The sequence below is a fragment of the Fundulus heteroclitus genome, chromosome 4 (genome assembly GCF_011125445.2).
Source record: "Fundulus heteroclitus isolate FHET01 chromosome 4, MU-UCD_Fhet_4.1, whole genome shotgun sequence".
In the NCBI taxonomy this organism is placed as follows: domain Eukaryota; kingdom Metazoa; phylum Chordata; class Actinopteri; order Cyprinodontiformes; family Fundulidae; genus Fundulus; species Fundulus heteroclitus.
The window spans coordinates 4,961,473-4,988,025 of NC_046364.1; the positions used below are offsets into that span (position 1 = coordinate 4,961,473).

The following is a 26,553-nucleotide window of genomic DNA, read 5'->3' on the forward strand; positions in this document are numbered from 1 at the left end:
CAACGTTGGTACTGAACTTAGTATGGATGTACAAAAAGATCCTCTAATCTTTTGGATTTTTTCAGTAAAGAAGTTTGCAAATTCATTGCAGGCCCTGGTGGAGTGGAGTTCTGAAGCCACGGACACAGGAGGATTTGTTAACCTGTCGACTGTGGAAAATAAGACACGAGCATTATTAATGTTTTTCTTAATGATCTCAGAGAAGAAAGATTCTCTTGCATTTTTCAATTGTAAGTTATATCTGTTAAGTCTCTCTTTATAGATGTCATAGTGAACCTGGAGTCTATTCTTTCTCCACCTGCGTTCAGCTTTTCGACATTCCCTTTTTTCACTTCTAACTGCTGGAGCATTTCTCCAAGGAGATTTTTTCTTCCCGGAAACAACTTTCACTTTAACTGGAGCAATGCAGTTAATTTAGACTGAAAGTTATCTACTAGCTCATCTACTGAGTTGCAGCCCAAGGTTGAAGTAGCAGAGTAAGCTTGAATAAAAGTTTCAGTGGCATTGTCCTTAAAGGTGCGTTTTCTTATGATGTCCCTTTGGCTAAATGAGTCACTGGTAATGATACATTCAAAGGTAACGGAAAAGTGATCGGATAAGGCAACATCAGTTACATTGACCTGTGAAATGTTTAGACCTTTAGTGATGATTAAGTCTAAAATATGCCCCTGCTTGTGTGTTGGCTGTTTAACATTCTGAGTTAAACCAAAGTTTCTAAGTGTGTCACACAGTTCTTTTGCACTTCTGTCTTCAGGGTTGTCAACGTGAAAGTTGAAGTCTCCCACAATAATTAAACAGTCATAATCAACACATATCACAGACAAGAGGTCACTAAAATCCTTAAAAAAGTTTGATGTGGACTTAGGAGGCCTGTACACATTCAGAAACATAGTTCGTACCGGGCTCTTTACCTTGAGAGCCAAATGTTCAAAAGAGTCAAATTTTCCCAAAAACACCTTTTTACACTTTAGTGAATCATTAAACGATGTTGCTACTCCTCCACCTTTCCTTTGCTGTCTGCTCTCACAAAGGAAATTGTAGTTTGGAGGTGTTGACTCCAGCAGTATTACTTCTTCATTAGATTCATGTAACCATGTTTCTGTTAAAAACATAACATCAAGATTGTTGTCAATAATAAAGTCATTAATTAAAAGGGATTTTCCTGACAGAGATGCGTTGGCCTATGCACGGATGGTGCGCAGGCAATGACGGGGCATGAGCGTGGCCTAGCTGCTCGCGTTCAGCAAGTAGCTCCACTTGTGAAATGGACACACTGCATGGTCCATCGCGAAGCACTAGCTGCTAAAAAAATGCCGGTTCTCTTTGACTCTGTGCTGAACCAATCCGTCAAAATAATAAATCTCATAAAATCACGGCCGCTAAACTCTCGCTTGTTTGGGGTCCTCTGCCAGGAGATGGGTCAGGGCACGAACAGCTGCTTCTGCACACTGAAGTTCGCTGGCTCTCCAGGGGGCGGGTGTTACAGCGGTTGTATGAGCTGCGAGAGGAGGTGAAGTGGTTTTTGACAGAAATCAAATCAGATCTGGCGAAGCATCTGGATGACACTATGTGGCTTGCGTCTCTGTCCTATTTGGTCGATATATTTGACCGCTTGAATGGCCTCAACCTGTCTTTGCAAGGCCGCGAAACTCATATTTTGCTCCTTGCAGACAAAGTGCAAGCCTTCACACAAAAACTAGACCTCTGTCATGGCCGCATCAGTCGAGGGAACTGTGACATGTTCCCCTGCTTTACAGACTTTATAACTGATGCAGGCGCGTCACACGATTTCTCCTCCCTATTTCAATCAGCGTCTGAGCACCTGTCAGCAATGAGAAAACAATTTGCGACGTACTTTAAAGAGGATTATCGCTCTTTTGCATGGGTTCGAGATCCGTTTGTGTGCACAGCAAACGAGCTATCAATTGATATGCAGGAACAGCTTATTGAGCTGAAGAGTGACAGTAGACTGAAGGAACTCTTTAGCTCCTGTCCTCTTTCATCATTCTGGGCAGCATTGATGCAGGAATACCCGGAACTCTGTGACGTCGCCTTGAAGATTCTCCTTCCTTTCGCGTCGACATATTTGTGTGAGGCAGGATTCTCAAAAATGACTGCACTCAAAACAAAATACCGCAATCGTGCACAAATCGAGGATGATTTGAGGCTATGCTTATCAAACATTGAGCCAAGAATTGAGGATCTTTGCAAGGCAAAGCAGGCTCAGGTCTCACATTAACATCACCTAATTATATAGCAATAGCCTACTAATGATAATAGGCCAACTGATGATAATAATAATAACAACAACAATAAAGCATGTAACCTCATAATTATATAGCAATAGCCTTGTAATAATGATAGGCATATACTACTCATAATAATAATAATAATAGTAATAATAATAATAATGCCTGCAAGCTCACATTAGAAGTCTGGTGCTACTGCCAATTTTAGCAATAGCCTAGTAATGATGATAGACCTACTGATGATGATAATAATAATAATAATAATAACAAAAAAAAAGCATGTAACCTCACAATTATATAGCAATAGCCTAGTAATGGTGATAGGCCTACTGATGATAATAATAATAATAATAATAATAATAACAAAAAAAAGCATGTAACCTCACAATTATATAGCAATAGCCTAGTAATGGTGATAGGCCTATACTACTCATAATAATAATGATAATAATGCCTGCAAGCTCACATTAGAAGTCTGGTGCTACTGCCAATTATAACAATAGCCTAGAAATTATAATAGGCCTACCTACCGCTACTGATGATGGTAATAATAATAATGTGGGCCTAAAAATAATAGCCTAGGGCTATCTATCTATCTATCTATCTATCTATCTATCTATCTATCTATCTATCTATCTATCTATCTATCTATGCAAGGTAGAGCGGGGCGGGGCGGGGCGGGGCGGGGCGGGTGGATGGGGGATCTGGGCGGGGGGCACTGGGGCCCCAACTGCAATGAACCAGCTTTGGGGGGGCCCAGCTTGCAAAAGGTTGAGAACCCCTACACTAAAGTAACACATATCCTCATTGTCAAGTAAGACATAAAAGAAAACCCAATACAACCACTGATGGTAAAGGATTAGATTGGCTACAAATAATTTTAATAATTAAAACATGACAATTAAATATGATTTAATTGTCTAATTAAATTGAATTAATTAAATTAAATTGTCCAATTATCTCTCTTCCCTTGTTTGATTAACGGAACATAAATGACTAATGCAATTTTCGATGGTAAATCAGGGTTAAAATTACAATTTAACTTTATTTTCAAGAATGTTTTACATTTTGTTTCTTTGAAAACAAAGAGGCTAAAGTGTGAGCTGTCAGAACTGACAAAGCCTCCTGGACAGGTTTTGAAACGTTTTCAGAAAAAAGTCTGGCATCCCCTGATTTAAGCCTGTTTGTGGGATACACATTTAACTTCAGGCATGGATTAAGAAACATAGGTGAGACCATATGGTAACCAACCAAACATGCCACTTGCTCCTGGAGCAATCAAGGGCCTGTCCAACCTTAATTACTGCATTGCCCTCCTAACTGGTCTACCAGCTGGTGCTGTAAAAACCTCTGTAAATGGTTCAAAATGCACCAGCTAGTTGGTTGTGGTCAAGCTCGACTTAGCTACCCACATCAAATTCAAGCCCAAAGGGCTCATTGGAACAGCTCCCTTCAACTTCATCACTCTCTCAAAGGCTTATGGTCAAGATGTCTTCAAGCAATGCTTGCTAGCAGTGGTTGCACCACGTTTATCACAAACCATCCATTCACAACCCTGTCCGTTCAGAGCTCAGTCTGAACCCCGCCTTCTGTGGAGTGGTTTCGGCTTCTTTCACGGCTTGTGGGCATAAATAATTCCTGCTGCAGTTTGCGTTAACAGAGCGGCACAGAAAGAGTGATCAGAGTTATAAATAATTTTGGTCTAAACTTTATTCAGTGATTATGTGTATGAAATAAAACTGCAGCTCTTTTTTACATATCCAAATCAATGTAAAACTTTCTTACTAGAACATCACATTTTATTAATTGTTTTGTCCTGTCTTGCAGTGCAGCATTAAAAATTGTTGTCTTACTGCCAAAAAGAGCTCAACAGATTTTACTTTCACAAGTGGAGCCTTACTGCTATCGCCATAGTGCTCAGCTTGATTTATAAATGTAAGAAGCTTTATTATAATTTATGCTGGGACTATTTCATGCTCAATGGACACTGAAATAGGAAGGTAATAAAGGAGAGAAACGGATGAGGCAAAATGCTAACAGTGACAAAAGGTGAAAGAGGAGAGGGATATAACATCTTCTTAGTCTGCTTCATTTCACTTTAAAGGCATACTATGCAACATTTTTCAGTTAATTAATGTGTTCCATACCGTTTTGGATGATTAAATGAGTCATTTCAGGTCGAACAAAGGTTTTCTCGGCCGCCCTGGTGGTCTGTGGGGGAAATACCGCACTTGCAATTGCAGGAGCCCTCGGCCCGCACTCACAGGCTCAGAACTCTTGTGTGCATCGCGAGAGTCGGTCTTGCTTTACGGCGAGAACTGCTACACGCCCACAGTGAAAGGCATGCTCGTTGCTAGATTTGTGCAGTTAGTATGGCAGAACCAGCGACAACACAGCGAAAGCCCATGTTGGAGCAGGCAAGAAAGAGGAAAATGGCTCTGGACAGAGAGAAGAGTCCCACACGGGTGAACATGGGGCAAGCTTTTTTAGAATGGCGAGAACTAAAAGAAAAAGAAGGCTGCAAGGCTGACGCGGACCTCGCGTTTCTGCTGATGCGATTGTAAGTAACATTGTAGGGTTTCCCTCACGCTACCGCCTGGCCAACATTCCAAAAAAAAAAAAAAAAACACTAACTCCATATGCGCAAAGCTTGTCTCCCCCGCTCTGCTGGTCGTGCAAAGCTTGTCTTCCCCCCCCCCCCCGCTCTGCCAGTCGCGCAAAGCTTGTCCCAACCCCATCGCCCCCCCCCCCCCCCCCCCCCCCGCTCCGTCGCGCACAGGTTGTCTCCCCCCGCTCCGCTCATCAAATTAAGCAAATTCCTAGGAGAAACACTGCATTGGAATGGTTTCTCTCTCTCTCTCTGTGCATGTTCATACTTTCACTGTGTTAGTAGACATGGTGACTCATTGCGTTCGCCTGTCTGCTAAGCTCAAAACAACTGCGCCTGGCTTGACGGAGAAACCAGTAGAACAGCTGAGCATATTTACGACAGTGCACTTTTACTTTCACCCTCTGGGGGGAGCCTCGCTGGAAAATCAACCCCGGTTGCATAGTATACCTTTAAGTCCAAGGAAGGGTTTGTCCATCTTCAATAAAGTCATAATAAAGCTTAAATGAAGACGGTGTTTTTTCCCTTTTGAGGATTGATTTTAAACGAGATTCTTGAGTTATTTTACAAATTCAAAAACAAACACTTTATATGCAAAATCTGAAGGTGGTAAAGAAATTTAAGAAACACACAAGTGTTCCTCTTTTCTAAAGTTTATTACATGAATAGGATCTAAATGCTAATTTCAAACCAGTAATTTCAAGTGTTAAATATTTTTGTCAATGACTTTGAAGAGGGGTAATGTATAAGTGCTTAGGTGTTTGAAGAACCAAGTAAAAAGGGTTGTTTAAGAAATCATTATATCCACACTACAACTTTATACTTAAGATAAATTTAAACAGTTTTAACCACATAACCGTAAAGTAAAGCAATTTGTTATACATTAATCTTCACTAAAAACCACATAAGTCTACTCTAATTAAAAGTTCTTAGTGTTACCTTGAACCTCTATCAATAGATTCCTTTGAATCATTCAGGTAGGATTGCCTAACTCTTTTCTAAAGTGTTTAGTAAACCAAACAAATTGTACAATTTTATGGCCTTTTGATGATCTTGGGGGTGTTAAGATTTGTAAGTGTCTGGCATCCATGTTCTTGGATAAGGCACCACAGCGCTGCCACAAGAGGGAGCACTGTGTCAGGTCATTGTGCAACATATCTGCTCCATTCACCCACAGCCATTCATCACCCAGGAAATACAGTCCGGTCCACACCTATGGGAGCAAAAAAATAAAATAAAAATAAACCTCAAAGATCTGAGATCCTTTCATGATTGTGATGGCTCTGTTGCTACATTACGTTTGTATGCATTATTAACATACTGTTAATTTCCTTTTTAGGTCCTTCATTGTCTCTTACCTTGAAGGACTTTTTGTTGTTGGGGCAAAGAGATATTTTCAGGATTAGAAAATATTTCTGCCCTGGGAATCACTTGATTTTATAAATACTATCAGAAACCTGTTTCTGTTGTCCCAAATCACTTGGAAAAGAGGTTTTCACTACTTTCATGTGGAATGTAAAGACATAAAGGGCAGATATATTTTTTAACAATCCAGTGAAAAAGGGTACTGGTCATAGTTGCCCACTCTTCATTTCGTATATTTGCATTTTTTGTCATTACATACCCAATTTTGTATCGGCGTCTAATATTACATTTTGCACTGACCATAACTAAATTTGTACTTAATTGGGAAAGGTTTCACACTCTGTTTGATAAACAGTGATTTAAATCGCTTCATGCATGCTCGGTATGAGGGATTGCTGCAAAGCCATCAACATGCAGACGAGTGTCCACTGTGGTTCTACGCTCTTTCAGAAGGAGTGAATGCTGCTTGGAGAGACTTGATGCAACCTGCTGGGTTTCCTTAGATGTCAGGTTCAAACACCTAAAACATTCATTAACAACACAAGAAGGAGAGACAACAATGAGATTGATTTTCAAATAAGCTTGCAAGGAGATCGAACGGAGATGCTTAATACAGATGTCCAAATCCGATCTGAAGCAAATCCGTCGCCCCCTCTCTATTTATTAGGAAAGGGAATCCCTGGTTCCATTTTGAATCTAAGGGGTAGGGATAAGCAAAATAACTGTGACCTTCCAGATAAAACCAAGCAGTTCACACAGTGCAGCACTCCAGATGGCTGAATAGAGTTCATAAAAACACTTATCATAGTCACAACATATTTCTCTGCTTTCTGCAGGCCTTCTGCAAATATAATAGAGAAATCTAAAACCTTAAAACTTCTTAGTAGTAAAGAGTAAATATATATGATAAATGAAATGAAAATAGTAAATAACCTAAAATATGTAGACATAGTAATAATAATTCTATCATTCCCCCCTGTTATCATTTAATATACTCTTTTTCTCATCTCACTTCAATCGTTCATGATGTTTTCTTTCTTTTAAAAAGTAGCAGCTTATTAATACAGTCCTTTGGTTCAACCGCGAACTTCCGTACAGCTGAATAATATTTTCCACAACATTGAAGGTTCCCGTGTTGGAACCGGGCAGTGCTGTAACTTTTAGTACAGATCAACATGAATGCTTCATAGAGTTGTATCACACAAGAAGAAAGGTTTAGCTTTTATTTACAATTTAGGGTTCATCTAATTAAGTAAGGCCTGTTTTAGGTCCCTATGCGCACATTATTTGAATTTTACATTAGACTAGATAAGAAAAAACTGTTCAGTAACCAAGGTCGAATCCGTCTACTCTTCCCCCACCCTGTAAAACCCCTTACTTGGTTCTCCATTTACCATTCCCATGGACAATTATCCATCACTTTCATACCTTACAAATCCAGGAGTACCACTGAGGGGCATCAGAGGGCAGGCTGGGTCTTTGTCATCAGAAAAATTCATCCTATCTAAAAGATGATAAAAACTGATTTGACCCCAGGTGAAATCACGCTCTCGGCCAATCTGAGCGAGAAGTACCTCTATTGAAACTAGGAGTTACCATTACCAGCTAAGATTAAAGGAACTTTAGAGCCAATCAGACCCTGGTTCTTCCTATATCAAGGCAAAAAATTGCATAAACCGTAGGTCTTTGTGTGTCTGAAGCAAACAGTTTACATTCTTTACCATAAAATCATATTGAACATAATGCGACATCACAGTGTAGATGTCTTAAAACACGCAAAAATCAAACAAGTAAGTCAGTAGAACAGAGCAGTTAAACAAACAGTAACACAATATGAGAAGAGTCCAAAACGTCAAGAACGCAAAGTTAAGAAAGCCTTCAGGCCTTTCAGGCACAAGGCAGAAATTAATCTAATCGCGCTTAGGGTCTCTTCAGGCAACTCCTCCCGTTGAAGAATAAGGAATCAGGGTTCTCTAGCTTGTTCATCCTCAGTCCTCTTCTTGTTTCCCCCTCGCAGGCTGGACGATTGAGCTGGATGGTAACAAATGTTCAGTTCTGGATGGGCACTGAGCATTTTATTTTGCATTTCTCTCTAATAAAACACTTTGTGAAGATGGTCTGCAGACACGAGAGCTTGTTTCTATTGGAGAACAGAAACAAGGTGTAATTAGTGTTCTTATCAAAAACCCCATTCATGTGTCATTTATTAAAACATCCTCCAAGCACTTTCACATTCAAGATATTTCTGTGCACAATTATTTAGCTCCCAGAATTATGCAATTTAATTATTAGTTAAAAGAGTAATCTTTAAGTTCAAATGTGTTTGCAGTAGTTTCCTAATAATTCTTAACAGAATGCATCCAATGTTTGCCTTAACTTTCATTGTCTGACAGTTAAAGTTCTCTGCAACATAATTTCATCAACATATTCGTTTCATGTCATTTCCCGTTTTATTTTAAAACCCCAACTGAGAAAAAGAAAGCCTTTCCATGTAGAAGCCTTTTCCCTCTCTCTCTCTCTTTTTTTTTTTTTTTAAAGAAGAAAGTGAGGTGCTGTTCTGCACAGAAAAGACAAAATATTTATACCATGCTGTTACTGTTCAAGGATGCCAAGGTTCCACATAACAAAGCAGTGAGCAGGAGAGCTTTTTGAAAACGTTCTAACATTGTTGAACAACTAAAGCTACTTAAGCAAATCAGAATTAGTTCCCAATTTAATCTTAAAATAAAGTAAACCACACATGTGATTATTTGTCATTATTTAACTGAGGATTAAGGACTTTGATTAAGAAGTTATTGGATGAACGCGTCTCTGCGTTCCTATTTGTCTAGGCCTTGGTAATCTGATCTATGATCTATGTATTCTGAGTGCCTGGTCAGGAAAGGTTAAGGTTCTCTGAAGCTTTCTGTTTTCAGCAACTCTGAAAACCCAGAACCTTTTACAGTCAGTGTTAGGTGTCAGGTAACCTGTGGGACAACGTCATAGTCTCCCTTGGTTCCAACCTGGTTCCACCAGCTGTGTCAAGTTTACAACAGGGCCAGACCACAGCAGCTCGTCCTGGGTGCCATGCCCCAGGGGTCTCCACACCCCCCTGTGTGGAACGTCTCTCATTGTAAGGATCTCACCTTGCCAATGTGGGATGTCTTTTTCTGCTTTAATGTTCCTCAGAGAAAACCTTCATTCATCCCTAGCAATCCTGACCAGATCCAAAATGTCTCCATAATTTAATCTAATTAAATAAATCTTACTTCTTTTCTGTATGTAAGAGGATAACCATTAAATTATCCTGATCTAAAAGCCCTCAGGTTAACAATTAGCTAACCTCTGTTTTATGTGTTCTTCCCCTTAGGATGTTTTAACAACCAGTTAAAAGAACTATTGAGTTATTTGTTCTAGTCGAGAGATACTAAATCTCCATAAATATTGTAACCATTTTACACTGATGCTTTAATCCTAAATTTACCCATGTTAGTTAGTAGGATGTGTCATTATGCTAATTCTATTGCAACCTTATCCATTTTAGCCAGTAACCTTTTGTTACTGTTTTATTGATGCCTGCCGGATTGGCAGAAATCTGCTTACTCTAAGATGTTCATTAAATTAAATTTGAATTTAAAAGTTCAGATTACTCTGCTTATATAGTGAAAACCAATTAATTTCTTTATTTATTCAACTGTTGATATAATATCCACTTAATTTATTAGGTTGCTCTATGATTCCATCAAGTTGCTTCTTTAAAAGTTTTCACCTTTACATAATGTTAATGTGTTTCGTAATGTGTGTTTTGTTTTAATTGTGTACAAGAAAATCTGAAGTGAAATGCATGAAGTCGTGTCTGCAGAACTCATCTGTGTTTGTTGTCGAAGGTTGTCCGATGCTTCAGTCATAGTCCTTCAATGTCCATTTTCAGTCCAATGTCTGACTTTAGCACAACATTCTCCTTCCCTTCAACAGTCCATCCTCCAGTCCTCACGCCTGCAAACAGAATGAATTCTGCCAGCATTTTTTGCCAAATAAACGCTCCATAGGTTGAAAAGAAATTACAGCAAAGCAGTCACAAACATTTTAACCGCTGTGTTCCCTCTAACATGACAAACATAAAAGAAATAAAATAATTTAAAAAAATAAATCAAACTTTGCCTCTGACAAAATAAAACTCAAAACTGGATCAGGCTGAAGTCAATGACATCACCTTTTCTCTTTTGTCCCATGGATCAGCCCCCATGGCACTGCAGCACCGTTTTGGTATTCAGTCGCATCTGAGAATGTCTAAAATGAGACTAAATCTCTCTGTTAGCACATTCCTATCATATTGACCAGGTTTCTTTGCAAAGAAAAAGAAGCAGAAAGACAGAACTGTTAATAGCATAAAGTAACAAACATTTTTAAGACACCAACTTTCTTTTGAAACTCTGTTCAAAACATCTCTAAAAGAAAAAAAATCAAAACAAAATAAATAACCAAAAAACAAAATTGTCTCCCAAGGAGCACAATTATGTATTTTCAATATGACATAGCAGGGCCGGATTATCCATAAGGGCCAGTGGGCCAGTGCCCAGGGTCACCAAGCATGGGGATGGGGGGGCACCACATGACACATGCTTTAAAAATATATTTTTCATAAATTGTTATATTATTTACTTGAAATTGTTGAAAGACCATACATTATTCATTTTGTGAACACTGATGTCACAATAATAATAAATGATAAATAAATCAAGATTAGGCTACATGATCTATCACTCCCCCTCCCCAATCTGTCATTGTTGAGCTGGTCCACAATTACGTTCAAATGTATCGTCTTTTTTAACGCTACAGAAAATTAATCCAAAATGAACAGACATCAAAAGCTGTGCTTTTTGATTTCAACATTTTAAAATGAGATATTTGAATATTGCTCAATGCTCATATGCCTACATGTAGTTGTGTAAGTTAGTAAATAGTAAATTACATTACAGAAATCCCCTTGATTATGTCTGATGGGTGTGGGGGTTTTGAGGTACAATGCCCAGGGGCACCACATTGTCTTAATACGGGCCTGGACTTAGGTTTTTGACTTATTACAAACTTTTGACATCCTTCTGGTCCATTGACCATGTGTATTTGCTGTTAGTAATATCTTTATTTATACATAACTTCCCAAATCTCAATTGGTCAAGCGTTAAACCTTAAAGCAATGATTTTGTCTTTTAGGTTTCTGAGCTTCTAGTGTTTCTCTATAAATGATAAGAGTTTTCCCAGTAAGCACATTGAGAAGGCTACCCAAAACAACCCAAGATTAGAATTAGAATTTAACCCTTCAGAAGCTGGCTTTATTTTATTTTTCCCTCTGACATAGTTTTCGTGCCCCAGGCCAGAACACACAGACCCAGCCTTGCCATAACATTCAGATGTTTACATCATGGTCAGAGTTGTTTATCATATCTATTGTCCTTCTCAGGTTATACTGTCCCTCTGAGGTTCACCTCAGTTCAGCATAACTAATAACATCAGATGATTTTGTAACTGATGACGCGTGTAACGTTGCCTTCTGATAATTTGACACTTTTCAAAATTTCTCATTAGTTGCATTCAAATCCCAAGTAAAAAGAAATAAAATAAATAAATAGAAAACCCTTAGAAAAGCAACCATATGTAGTTTCATACAGGTTTGATCAAAGCCAAAGCACAGTTTTTTTTTATTTTTACATTTTATCATGTATTTCTAAACTTCTTTCAAATGGACTGGTTTGTGATGAATCACTATTGTTATAAGCAATAAGATCTCCGTGAGTTTGTATTACTTTAGGGCTCAAACAATGGGGTCACTGCCTAATTCTGTAGTGGAGTAAACCCAACAACCTTTATGTACAGCTCATTGCCTGTTACAATTTTCTAACAAAGCTGAAATATTTTTCGTTTAAACCATTTTAATCTCTCCGTGTATCAATTTAATTCGGCCCTGATATTTAATGTTAAAAAAAACAAACTTTGTTATTGAAGTATCTCTTGTTCCTTCTTTAGTTTTTACTTAACATAGTTAATGCTTAAAAATGTTATTTGAATTAGGAGCTGCAGTTCTCCCAAAACAAATGAACATCTTTGAAACCATGATTTATAAGTTCACCCAGACGAACGTTTAGTTAAATAGATACATACATACAGTTACATAGAAATGATGACATTCAGAAAAAACAAACAGACGAAGGCCTGTTTTTTCCATTATCTTACACAGACAGATCTATGTTTTTAATATTTTTCAAAACATCAATGGCAACGCTGAAAGATGTTTTCAACGTGTTAAGTTCCCGCTTAGTTTAAAAAGTGGAAAGCGTGCGCTGGCTAAGACCCCCCTGTGTTTCGTCCAAACACGGTTTTACACTTCAGTCCCGCAAGGATGCAACTCTGTCTTGCAGACACCTGGACGCTTATCCATTTTTGAAAGTTATACGTCGCTATTAGCAGTTCAGAACACTTTTATCCACAACGGAAGTGTCTAGTCAGTCCCCCCATGTAAACGCTTCCCCGGTGCAACGTCCTTTTATTTCCGTTTCCGTTTCCCTTTTTTTCGCTTTTCTTTTTTCAACCAGATATAAGTCTGGTATATCATCTCTAAACTAAGGCTGTCAAACTATTAATTTTATTATTTCAATGAATCTTGTATTTTATCTTTTTATTACTCAAAGTATTAAAGCTCATTTGGGAATCTTAATATGCAATTTTGCAATAAATGACACTAGTTAAAATTATGCTTGTACCAAAAAAAATATATATTTTTCTTTTTTCTTTTTCAGTTGTCTCAAAGAAATGTTTAATCCCCTGCCAAATATCAACTATAATAACTTTTTACCACTATTCTGGCCAAATTCTCCCTTCATGCAGATCAACTCCACACAGTACTTTTCCACTGTAAATCTCTCCACTCAGACGCTATTCTGAGCCAAACATACGCACACACATATATGCACACACATATACGCAGATTTACACACACAGACCCACTCGCGCGCACACACACTCTCAAGCGCTGTGGGTTCAAACATTCTCTCCTTTCATACAATGATCCCATTAAACGACACATTACATTGGACAAGATATAACAAAAACAAAAACATATCAGACAGACAGCTTGCGCGAAAAGAGTCTTCTGCGACACTTTGTTTTTCTTTTCTTTTTTCTACGGTACTTTAAATACCTCCTTGACTAACCGCTGTATTTTCAAAGACTCCCAAATTGTTTCTGTGGGATCCCCTTTTAAATCTCTTCATTTATTGATAATACCTTCCTGGAATTTTAGCTATTTTTGTTTGTTAAATCACCCCTTAAACCTGCATTGTATTATTTTACCCATGAAGCTAAAGGTTTTATTTTATCAGGGTCCTGCTGTTCAATGAATTTCCAGTCTTTACTCTGGAGCTGTTTCAACGTTTTCCTTTGTTCCTTTCCCATTTTTATAAATTTGATCCAGTCCTGTAACACATAGGGTGTTCTATAGGCTGGGAGTTTTACACCGTGGGGTAACAATAAAATACCTGTTGTGGTAATTCTCACTTCAACTCTTTCGAGTGGAGAATTCTTGCTAGACCTCCACAAAGGCTTGTTACTTACAATCCCACTGTTTTTAAATGAAAAGAAAATACCGAGTGGTATTTAATTTTCCAGTCATACACACAAAACACACAAACACACAATGCAGACATTAGTTTTGTAGGACTCTGCCGCCCTATACTCGAATTACACGGCCTATTATCAGGATGCCGTTATCCTACTTTGTTTTTTTTCTACACAGACTTTTTGGGCTCTGTTACCCCTTCGATTCACAGACCTTTTGGGCTCTGTTACCCCTTCAATTCACAGACCTTTTGGGCTCTGTTACCCCTTCAATTCACAGACCTTTTGGGCTCTGTTACCCCTTAGTGTACCTATCAGTGCCAAGGATGATAGGGTTTGTTATCACGGACTTTCTCGGACTCCGTTATCCCTTCTATGCGCAATACCTCTCAGGTACTCATTTATACCTTTAAAAAAAACAAATCCACTCACCACTGCTGTCAAACCTCCCTCGGACTTCCCGTCAACAGTCAGAAACCCAGAGGCGAGATGGACTAGGCCCTTGGAAAAGGATCTGAATGCAGTGATCACTGACTTTTCACCCGGTTCACCTCACCCAGAGGAAATCCTCCTGTATGTTGGGATCCGGCTCGAAGGACCAATTAAATGTCAGGTTCAAACACCTAAAACATTCATTAACAACACAAGAAGGAGAGACAACAATGAGATTGATTTTCAAATAAGCTTGCAAGGAGATCGAACGGAGATGCTTAATACAGATGTCCAAATCCGATCTGAAGCAAATCCGTCGCCCCCTCTCTATTTATTAGGAAAGGGAATCCCTGGTTCCATTTTGAATCTAAGGGGTAGGGATAAGCAAAATAACTGTGACCTTCCATATAAAACCAAGCAGTTCACACAGTGCAGCACTCCAGATGGCTGAATAGAGTTCATAAAAACACTTATCATAGTCACAACATATTTCTCTGCTTTCTGCAGGCCTTCTGCAAATATAATAGAGAAATCTAAAACCTTAAAACTTCTTAGTAGTAAAGAGTAAATATATATGATAAATGAAATGAAAATAGTAAATAACCTAAAATATGTAGACATAGTAATAATAATTCTATCACTTAGACAGGAAACTTTTTGACAAATCTGTAAAATCTGATTGAATTTGACTTTGGAAAGTGCCTTGAGATGACATGTATCATTAATTGGCGTTATACAAATAAAATTTAATTGAATTAAATAGTTTTTTTATATGTCCTGTCTGGCAGTGTAGCATTCAGAATTGCTGTCTTAATGCCAAAGAGAGCTCCACAGATTTAATTTCACAAGTGGAGCATTACTGCTTTCGCCATATGCAAAAAGCTTCATTAGATATTTTTCAGGGACAATTTCATGTTCAATGGGCACAAAAATGTAAAAGTAGGAGACAAAGGAAGATAAAAAGATGACACAAAATGCTAAAAGGGAGAAAATGTGACAAAATTAGAGTAGAGGAAAAAGAGAGAACAAGATAACTTGCTTAAGCATGAGACTAATGGTAGCAGAATTCATAGCCAGGAATCTGTCCTTTCCCTGAGTTTCTTGCAACATTCTGTGGAACGCTGGTGACAGGATATTCCAGAACTTTTTTATAAAACTCAACTGGAGATCCATCTGGACCCGGAGCCTTTTTATTGGGCATGCTTTTTAGAGCATCCTCAATTTAAACTTTTGTCAGCGGTGAATCCAGGGTCATTGTTTGAGTATCTGACAATTTAGGAAGTGTTATTTTATCCAGAAATTGCTCAATGTCATTATCTGATGGGTTTATCTGCAATGTGTATAAAGATTTGTAGAAATTTTGGAAGGTGTTGTTTATCCTTTCAGAATCATATAATGTATTAACAGTTGAGTCTGTATCTGCAAATATTTGTTTTTTCTTCGTTTGTGTTTAGCTGATTAGCTAAGAAGCATCCTGACTTATTGTCTTGATCAAAGTTTTATATTCAAATTCTTTGAATCAAAAATGTATTTTACTTGTCAATATATTTGTTAAATTCTAATATTGTTTTATGGATTTTACCCAGCTTTCCCTCTTCCTGAGAGGCTTCTAGTAATTTTTTCTTAATTTTTTCTAATTCCTGAATCTTTATGTTTTCTATCTTCTTTGTTATGAGATGAGAATTAAATCATCTCAACTCTCATCACTTATTCCCCTGCCTCCCAGAGGATATATGCTGATGTCTCTGTTAGATCATTGTACTCCAAGTATGAAGCCCTCTCTTCTTTAAAATATTTGAAAAATTCTTCATCCTTAAACAATGATGTATTAAGTCTCCTACTTTTGTTTTGTGGGGTTATTTTTATTCATTAGAGTTAAAGAAACAGAAACATGGTCCTTGTGCTGACATAAGGCATTGATTGCAAAGAATTAACAATATTTCCTCACAACCCTGCCCTATCTGACCATTTTTTTAAATAACCGTTGATTTCAATTTAACTGAGTTCCCCACCTCCAAAAGAAGGTTTCGTTATAGTAGATCTTTATCAGATATTGCTGTATCAACCTTTAGGGTCTGTCCCCCTTTTAATTTCCCAAGTATAACAGAACTACCCAGGAGATGGCAGCAATGTTATTTCTTCCCATTCAAAATCAACGCCTTTGTTAATGGTGTCACTGCCTCGTTGTGTTTTGCATTAGACAATGTAGCCCTCTTGAAAAAGAAGGTGATTATTCACAGGAAGCTGGCTCCATGGTTTAATTTAGTGCTGCATTCTTTGAAGCACAACGTTAGGAAATTAAAACTGTAGAGTCACAGCAAGTTATGGATGTATTATTAGCGAGTTATGCTAAACAAGTAAAGCACTAAAAAGACTCAAAACATACAGCCGGAACAGGACTGATCAGGGAAGGCTTTCCTCCCTGGCAGTGAGCTCCATTTAGACTGAGAGACTTTTAAAACTGAAGAAGGTAAAGAGAACTTTTACCGGAAAATTACGATATTTTTGTTCAGAAAGAGTATGGCATGGACTTCATTTATAAGTAGAGGTAAGACAGCGATATTTACTCATGTTTTGTTTTTGTAATGAAATGTGCGTAATGTGTGTTATATTTTTAGAATGTGTTACAAATGCAGAAATCCATCATAACTCATAAACTGTTACCAATCAAATGACAAATAATTTAGTTTTATTTCTTTTCATCAAATAATCAATATTTTTCCATGTATCTTGGTGATTTGATTTGGCTCAATCAGTCTCCTTCAGCACTTTGCAATGAGTCTACTCTGTAGAGTGTATATATTTGTAAATCTGACTCTGATGACGTCAGTGCCTCACCAGCTATGAACCCTACCGCACGTCACTGGTTTGTTCCTGGGGAAGATGGCAGAGTGAGTACATATTTATGTTGTCTCCATTAAAATAGTTTTGTAAACATATGGAACGACTTGTTTGTATCCTTTGATCACGGCAGGTGGATGCAGCCTTTGTCCTCGAAAGATGCCAACCTGGGTTTAGTGAGAAGGGTTCTGTGAGATACAGCAGAGAAGTCAGAAGTCAACATCATGAACTTTTTTCAAGACATTTTACAAAACACAGAGGACTGTGGTATGTTTTAACTAGCATGATTATTTTGTTGTAAATGTACTGCTGCCAATGGTGATAGAAACCATAGTGTTTTGATCTATGTGTTTGTGTGTACTTTTCATTTTATATGAATAATTTATTATAGTATATTTAAATCCAATCAACTTCTTAGTTATTTTTATTGTCTGCTGTAGAATGGAAGCATAATGCTGCTTTCAGACCAAACTCCTTTTAAGCATCACTGACCATTGACTTTACATGAAATGTCTATGGTGAATGCGCCTCAGAGGGCTTTGAGATGTCCCATGGTGCGTCACATGCATCTTGTGGTGCAAATTTTGAAGCTTTCTGGATGTTTTGTGCTGCTTTTTTGGGTTGACCAGCTTTGAGCACCTCTAGAGCGGACTACTTAAGAGCTGGACGCGATAGTTGTATTTTATAATAACCTACTAATTCACATTCAAGTCGTGCAAGATTATCAACATTTTGCAAGAGTATGGAATGCACCTATAACATTAATTTAAAAGTTTAACCAAAACTGTTAATTTAAAAAACAAAATCTGACTTAAAAAGCATCTGTTATGCATATCTTCAAAAAAAAGCCAAGCTTTTAACTTTTTGTTTTCTCCTTAACATCTACCTTCTTTACAAGGACAAGATTGTCAGAATGAGGATCCACAGCAGCTGACCGTTGGCAAAATCATGCAGTGGATAACAGGACAGGCACACAAGCCAGTGCTGCCCAGTGAGAAGAAGGACTTCTTCATTTCTGTGAAATTTTACCATGACTGTGACTCAAGTCATAACATTTGTTTTCCTGTTGTTAGTGCCTGTAGCCACACAGTCACACTTCCAGTTGCATATCTTACAACCCTGAATGAATTCAAAGAAAATATGATAGCAGCCATTACTTACAGACAATCATTTAGCCTCGTCTGAGTGATTTTGTTTTTTGTTAGTAAAATGTGCTGCTCTGTTGAAACTTACAGGCCAAACCACAGTGGCCAATGTTTGTTAGTGAAATCCTTATAGTTCTGTCAGTTTTATTAGTAAACACTTTCAAGGACTTTACTTACAAGAGGTTTTTAAAAACATTTGTGTAAGTTATATTCAGCTGTTTGAGTTACAAGAAATTCAGGTCAAGGAATGAAAGTTTATAAACCTTCAATGTTTTTATGAAGGAGTTTGAAAGTATTTTTTCTAAAGAAATAAAAATTGAATTATTGATGTGAATCTTCTGATTTATGGATTCAAACACAATAATTAAAGTTTTTCATCACGAATCATAACGACACACAGCTCCATGAACTATACTTTCATAAGTTACAATCTGTATGGAAATTAATAAAAAGAATACAATCAAATACAGATGAATGGCTGTGCAGAGAAATTACATTTCATTTATGGTAAGTAGCCAAAAATGGTGACATCAATGTACATTTTTATTAAATTTGCAAATGTAGGATACAGCAAATAGTCATATTTTCACAAAAGGTGTGTTAAATGCTGTCGCTTGTTGCTCAGTGATCTTCAACATACTGAATCATTGACACAAAAATGTCCTGTCCATATGATTGAGAAGGTGCAAGTGGATTGATCATGGTCATCACAGCTTCCATTGCATTTAAAGACAGAGGACAGTCAACTTCTGGGACTTGAACTCCAGAGGGTTCTTCACTGACACCATCAAACGTTTCCCAGTCAGTTCCAAAGAGCTCTAGGTTCTATAAGCAGAAATCAATGACTTCTAACTGCCAAATAATAATGTTTAGATTTTGTTTCTATAAACAAACCTGCACATCTTCAGTCTCATGAGAAGGTTTCTGCATGTGTCCCATGGTCCAGAGCTGGTTAGGGGTGAGGCCACCTTCAGACTTTAAATGATGATTGTCCCATCCTCTTGTGAAGGTGTGCAGAGCATCTGTAATGTGTGGCAGGAACACATAATGTGCATAAAACAAATGCAGAGTGTTGGACAACTCCAGAAGTCCGTGCTCCTCCAGATTGTGAAGTACTTCATAGTAGAGATGAGTTACACTGGTCCACACGTCTCGCCATAGGCGCTCAATTCTTAATAGAGAATTATATTTCAAATGAAGAAAAGCAGAAGGCCAAAGAGCAAAAAACCAATTGTTTTCCACTTGACTCCTGACTTTCCTTTCCCCTCTGAATTTTGATAAGTCAGAACCCAGAATTTTTCTTCACACGTGCTTACATAAACTAACCATTAAAAACAGTACATAATCTGTAAAAATTAAAGGCAAACATGTTAATATTACATATATACTATATTACCAAAAAGAAGAAAACATGTCATTATGATGTACCTTTCTGTCCTTCTGACGATGCACTCTAGCTGCAACATTCTTTGTAAAACTCCAGCTCCATCAACTTGGTGCATTGAGTCTTTGATCCGTTCCCGCTGAAGTCTGTGACTCTTTGCTTGAAGGCAACACTTTACCATCCGATATCCAGCATTAGGTAATCTGTTCTTAATTGATAATACTGCATTGTCAAGTTCGCTGTCAGATAAATTGCTGTAGGAAGATCTTGTTGATAACCCAAGCTCATGCATGCGTCTGAAAATAGTAGATATGCTGACTCCGAGCAGGTTTGAAATACATGACACTGGTAGGGCCATGTCTATTAAATGGACCAAAAGGTCTTCAGAAACTTCTAATTTGGGTCGCCCTCGTCCACAAGAAACTTCTGTGGTAAGAACACAATGTTCTTTGTGAGAAAGGGTGTCATTGATCTTTCTTTGAAGGGTTAAAATAAAATCCATAACATCCATGGGTATAGCACGAAGAGTTGATGCAGATGTTAAAACAAAGACCTCCTGATTTACTATATATTGGAAATAATCCAAATCCTAATGTGGCTGGTCTAAAACTCCATTAATTCTTGAGAGAAGGTGTTCCATTACATGTCTCTGCAGTGGTTCCTGCAAACATAAAAATTGACTAGTTACTTTTTATACAGCACATATTTAGTACTTACTCGTCTTAGGGTTGGGAATAAATACTGCTAGATCAAAAAAAAAAAGAAGATTGAATACAACTTAAAAAGTCAGGAATCAGGAAATAAATGTGTAATTTTACATGAAAAATACTGTTTGTTTATGTACTTGTATGGCTGAGCTAATATCTGTTCACAGATTTTGATTAAAGACAGATTCAAAATACAAGACAAAATGTGGATGGGTTTTTATTATATTAGTATAGAAGTAATTTGTCAATGTGTAGTCTGGCATAAGTAGATACAATGTTATTTCTAACCTGTGTTACAAATAACAGGTTAAAGTTAATTTTAGAGGTGTATAAATTGTTAAAATAATGCTGTATTTGTACCATATAGACCAGTTCATTGATATTGTTCTGATCCGGGTTTTTCGCACATGCGCGCCGGACTGGTTGGCAAAAGACGAACACAATGGCGGACGCAAACAGAGAAACTGACGAGTTCCCCACATATTTTTCTTCTTTAGATAACGTATCACAAGATCGTTTTAAGAGTAAGTTGATGGTTGGTGGTATCAGATTGCCAGATCCACACAGCAAAAGCCTGAAGGGACGGAGCAAGTCTGTGAAATGCTGGCCAAGTGTTCCGGACTGCGACATATACAGCTGCCTTATAAACACGGCAGGCCAGTACAGACGAGAGAGCATGAAACCCCCTGAAACCACTGGACGGCTACAATTATTTTATATCGGGAAAAATGCTCCAGCAACGCCCGCGACACCATGAGGGATTAAGCGGTCAGAAAATGGATGGATGGATGGATGGATGGATGGATGGATGGATGGATGGATGGATGGATGTTGTTCACACGTTTGTGCAACAGCACAAAGCCGCGTCGGACACAGGCCGCGTCTCAGCAGAGGGGAAGACCCGCCTGGTAGGTTAAAGAAAACATTGTTCACTACGGATTATTTTGGTGTTTTTGTCTTGTTAAAATGGGTGGGGGTGTCGGCGACATTGCAGCATAAACACAGAAGTACTAGCGCCCGTGAACGGGGGCGTAATGGAGCGTAACTAGAGTAGCAGACTGCTGCTGCTCCAGACAGCCGGAGAAGCGGGCCGGAGAAGTGGCTGCTACAGCAGCAGCAGCCGCTTCTCCGGCCCGTGTAGCGATCGCCACCTCCCCTCCGCCGCTATTTAAGTAGAACAATGACTAGAGCAGAATTAAGTTGTATTTACCAGAGATGAAGTGTAGACTGCAAATTCTGTCGTAGTATGATGGCTCCCCCAGTCCATTGGGAGTGTCTGCCTGCGCTCTTTTCATTGAAAATATCCATTTCTTTCTTCGTCCTTCCTCCTTCGGTAAACGACAGAAATGTACATCCAACAATTTGGAATGCCTCTCTGTGCAACCGGGAGCACAACAAGTCGTGGGCATTGTTTAGATTCCAAAAATAAACAAACTAAAAGTACGCTCTAAATCACCTGTTTTGTCATGTAGTAGACGAGAACAGTACTGTTTTTGCCAACCACCGTGCCCAGATGTAGCGCTGACGTCACGCGTGAACTACCCTATAGTACGATTTTTTTTTAAAACAATACCTTTTGGTAATTGGATTTTTGTTTTAAACTCAATCATTCAAAAACCAATGATTATGTACTTAGATTTCATACTTTATAAACAAAAAAGCAGTCTTTCTCCAACCAAATGTTTGCCACCATTGCTAACTATGTTCTGTGTAATCTGCTACAGCTGAAAGTTCGTCCAATGTTGTACTAACCTCTTGGAGAAAGGTTTAATGTGCAAAAACACCAGAAGCTAAAGTAAACAGTGACACTTTCGAATCATCATTACAGACTAAAAGCTGACACCTGATTTAAAACCAGTTTGCTTTTGTTTTTAAAGCCCGGTTAGCTAAAAACAACTCTTACTTTCGTTACTTATAATGTATATTTTCACCCTATTTAAGGTGAAACTGGTTAAATTCCTTTTTTAAAAGAAATCAGCCAGCCTACTAGGTTCAATAATAGAAAATGTGTGCAGTATACTTGAGCGAGATGAGAGCACAGAGTTGCCTTGGCAACGGTGGCAATCTATTTTTGGAGTATAAAATAAAAAACAATAATTATCAGTTTATCAAAAAAATATATTTTTAAAACGAACCAAAAGTAGAAGTAACTTTTAGGAAAACATATTACCTGGCTTTGCTCCGTAGCTTCCTGGTCCATCATCTTGGCGCTACTAAATTGAAAGAACATATAGTACCCATGCGCGGCTTCTATCTTCGCACTCTGTGCTCCATTAACCAGCGTTGGAAACCGTTACGTCAAGCCACTGTTGTGAATTCGTATTCTCAAAGAAAAAATCTGTATTCTCAAACAGCCGCTGATGTTTGTGTGATAAAGCGTCATAATCTGTGGTCTAGGTGCAGCCCTCTTTTTTCCTTCTCTTCCTCCTCTGCAGGGCTAGACGGCAGTGGCGGCTGGCCATTAGGGGGCGCTTGGGTGCCGCCCCCTTTAAATTGTTTAGATAATAAATGATTTCTGAACTGCAAAATTCTTAGAAATGTATTTATTCATACTGTTTCCAATAGAGATGTTAGAATTTATTAAAATAGTAAATACATAATTCTATTTAATTGCTCACATTGTGCACACTTCCTATCCTATGTGCAGGGCGCCGTTCTAATGAGAGTGTATGTAGGCGCATCAACTTTGGCAAGGACGTGATCTGAGGCTGACTTTTAATTGGTTATTTAAGGTTTTCCACAGGGCGCAGGGCTCTGCGTCCCGTACACACCCATTCTGTTGTGTCATTACTGGTAGAGTGTCAGTACTGGCAAATTTTTTTTAAAACATTGTGTGATTGGACAATCCCTGATTCGACTCATTAGCGCAGCTGCTGTTCGTTAGGTCGATTCACGTTTACGTTTGCAAAGTGGAGTAGTTTCAAAATAAGAGAAAATTCTGTTTTGTCTTTACAAAAAAATGCTTTTACAAAGCGTTCACTTGAAGAAGAAAACAGGATAAAGGAGCTTGGACCGGATCGTCCCAATTTACAAATTCAGCAGCAGGCAAGTGATCGTGAATGATCCTAAACGCAGGCTTTTTCCAGCTCTTATTATGACAAGTGGAGTTGGCTAGCTGGATGTGATGTAAGCAATGCCTTTTACTGCTTTCCGTGTTTGCTATTTCAAAGTTCTGGCATGGAGGCAATGTGGACAACAACTGGGATAAGAGACAGACTTATCCACCGCGCGAGAAAACATCTTGTAATGGTAATGTATTCTGTCTCCATATTTAATTTCTATGAATTAAATATGTATTTAAACTGTTCTACCTCTGATCAATGTTTCCTCATTTGCAACCAAATCCGGAACTGGGAAAGATGGGTTTTCAATAGACATGTAACAGCAAGCCGGTAAAACCCGATCTTTATCACTACGTTTTTGGGGGAAACTTAGCATTGCTCAACAGCTAGATGAAGGCTACAGGATTGCTGTTAGAAGGCACAATGAAGAGGTGACAAAAAATCGGCACATCCTTTCTAGAATAATAGACTGTGTTAAGTTTTGTGGAGCCTTTGAGCTGGCCTTGCGTGGTCATGACGAAAGTAAGAGCTCTGAAAATCCAGGGATCTTTCGTGGGTTGGTTGATTTTGTTGCTTCTCTTGATGGAGTACTAAAAGAGCACCTTGAGAATGCTACTGTGTTTAAGGGAACTTCGAAAACTGTGCAGAATGAGCTACTGGACTGGATGTTTTCTGTTCTGAAGGAGCATATAATCAAAGAAGCACAGAGCAGTGATTTTCTTTCAATCCAGGCAGACGAGACTGTGGATGTTGCTACGCAGTGCCAGCTTGTGCTTGTACTACGCTATATCGATGCCAAAAACACTGTGCATGAAAGGTTTTTTGAGTTTATCCCTCTGCAGTCGGCTACAGCTGATTCCATTGCTACAGCCCTAAAAGAACGTCTTGCAACTATTCTTCCTGAGGATCAAAAGGCTAAGCTAATCTGTCAGGCATATGATGGAGCCAGCATGATGCGAGGTGCCACTGCAGGTGTTCAGAAGAAGATACAAGATGTGTACCCAAATGCCCACTACATCCACTGCTATGCTCATCAGCTCAATTTAATAATGCAACAGGCTACTTCTCACATAACCAAAGTTAGAATTTTTTTTCTAACCTTAGTGGATTTTCCAGCTTTTTTTCCAGATCATCCAAGTGCACAAGCGTTCTTAATAAAGTTGTGGCCCACAGACTACCAGCATCCAGCAATGTCAGATGGAACTTTCACAGCCGTGCCATCAATACTGCGTTTGAGCACAGAGAGGACCTCATCTGCTGTTTCGAAAGCATACAAGACTCTGGTGACTTTGACCCCATTACCGTCAGAGAGGCTGGAGCATTTGCCATGCTACTGGAGGATCAGGATTTTAAGGTTTTTCTGCAACTTTTCCACCATATTATGCCTCATGTGGACCTTCTCTATGCCAAACTCCAGAAGAAGGTCATAGATTCAGTCTGTATCCAGGAGGGCATCCAACAGTTCCAGCAGGACATTCAAAAGATCAGGTAATTCTTCAGGTAATTGTTTAAATAGCTGATTTTTCTTCTTCTTCTTCTTCTTCTTCTTCTTCTTCTTCTTCTTCTTGTGGGAGGAGTGTGAGTGAAGGAGCGGAAGAGAGAGCGCGTGAGAAAACTCTGTTTGAGTGGTTTTTCTTACTTTTTTCTGTCCTTTTTCACTGGGTGAGTGTATATATTGTGTATATAGTTGTTTTATTTTGGTTGTTTGGTGGGGTTTGTGGGGTTTGGTGGCCGTCGGGTTTTGCCCGGCGGCAGGTCGGCGTCTTGAACGCCATGGTGGTGGGTGGTGGTTCTGGCATTTTCTCCGCGCTGACACGGAGGAACGGCATCAAGGTGGGTGCCGGGTCTCCGTGCAGCGTGGAGGACGTTTGTTTGGCGGTGGGTGAGGTGATTGGACATGGTTCCATCAAGTCCGCGGCTCGCATGAACGGAGCCGCGGTGTTGTTTGTTGAGCGGGTTGAGCAGGCGAACCTGTTGGTCGAGTCGGGCATTTCTGTGAACGGCTCATTCCTCCAGGTGTCGCCGCTCACGCAGCCCGCTACCAGGGTGATTTTATCGAATGTCCCTCCGTTCATTAGTGACGAGTTTCTCGTTAAAGAGCTCTCTCGTCACGGAAAGGTGGTTTCCCCCGTTAAAAAGATTCTGTCGGGGTGTAAATCACCTTTGTTGAAGCATGTTGTCTCCCACCGGAGACAACTCTTCATGATCCTCAACAACCGTGACGAGGAGCTAAACCTGCGTTTCCGGGTGAGAGTGGACGAATTTGACTACGTCTTGTTCGCCACCTCATCCGGCATGAAGTGCTTCGGCTGTGGACAGGAGGGACATTTGATAAAACCGTGCCCAAACAGAGCCGGGGCGGCTCCGTCGAGCTCCGTGGAGCAGCAGCCTGTGGCAGCCGGGGAGCAGGTGGGTGTGTCCGGCGAGGCTGGAGCTCCTGCCGCGGTGGAGGAGTCTGGCGCTGCGGGGAACTCCAGCGTAGCCGCGGAGGAAGCCGTGGCGTCGGCTTCGGTCGCTGGAGACCGGCAGGAGAGTTTAGTGGAGGAGAAAAATGTGGATGAAACATCTGATCCACAAAGGAGTGATTGTGTGGTGAGTGAGGGCAGCACGGTGGTGTGTGGTGGTGGGGAAACTTGTGTGACTGGTGAGGAAGTGGAGAATCAGGGTGAGATGGAGCAGGATGGCGTGTGTGAAGAGCAGGAGGGTGTGACTGGTGTGTGTGGAGAGCAGGGAGGGAAAGGTGACGTGGTGGCAGGTGGAGGGGAGGTGAGTGTGGAGGAGCATGTGGTGGCTCCTGTGGAGGAGTCTGTGGGGGAGCCTGTGGTGGCTCCTGTGGAGGAGAAAGGCGAGGGAGAGCAGGTGATGGAGCAGGAGGCGCCTATGAATTTAAAAAGGCGCAGTAAAAGGAGAAATGTGATGACTGCTGTTCAGAGCAGTAAGCAGGTCAGCAAGCTGATCACAGAGAGAAAAGGTGTGTCAGACAGCAGCGACAGTGAGGGTGAACTGTCTGACAGCAGTGAGGTGTCTCTGTCACAGGGTAGCAGTGCAGAGGCACGTTATCCTGTTGAATCTTTTAATAATTTTCTCCAAGAAACAAAAGGATTAAGAGGGATAAAAGTAGAAAAATATTTTCCCAATTTAAAAATATTTTATTTCTCTGCGAGATATTA

General features: G+C 39.3%; 2 long non-coding RNA genes across 2 annotated transcripts; both read right to left on the minus strand.

The window, feature by feature from the left end:
• Positions 1 to 12,876: 12,876 nt before the first annotated feature.
• Positions 12,877 to 14,503, minus strand: LOC118562874. Its single transcript, XR_004930852.1, has 2 exons — positions 14,061 to 14,503; positions 12,877 to 14,026 (listed from the first exon to the last, which is right to left on the minus strand). It is a non-coding gene; the product is annotated as an uncharacterized LOC118562874 (long non-coding RNA).
• Positions 14,504 to 18,980: 4,477 nt separating this feature from the next.
• LOC118562875 lies at positions 18,981 to 19,718 on the minus strand. Its single transcript, XR_004930853.1, has 3 exons — positions 19,659 to 19,718; positions 19,125 to 19,252; positions 18,981 to 19,055 (listed from the first exon to the last, which is right to left on the minus strand). It is a non-coding gene; the product is annotated as an uncharacterized LOC118562875 (long non-coding RNA).
• Between the last annotated feature and the right edge of the window lie 6,835 nt (positions 19,719 to 26,553).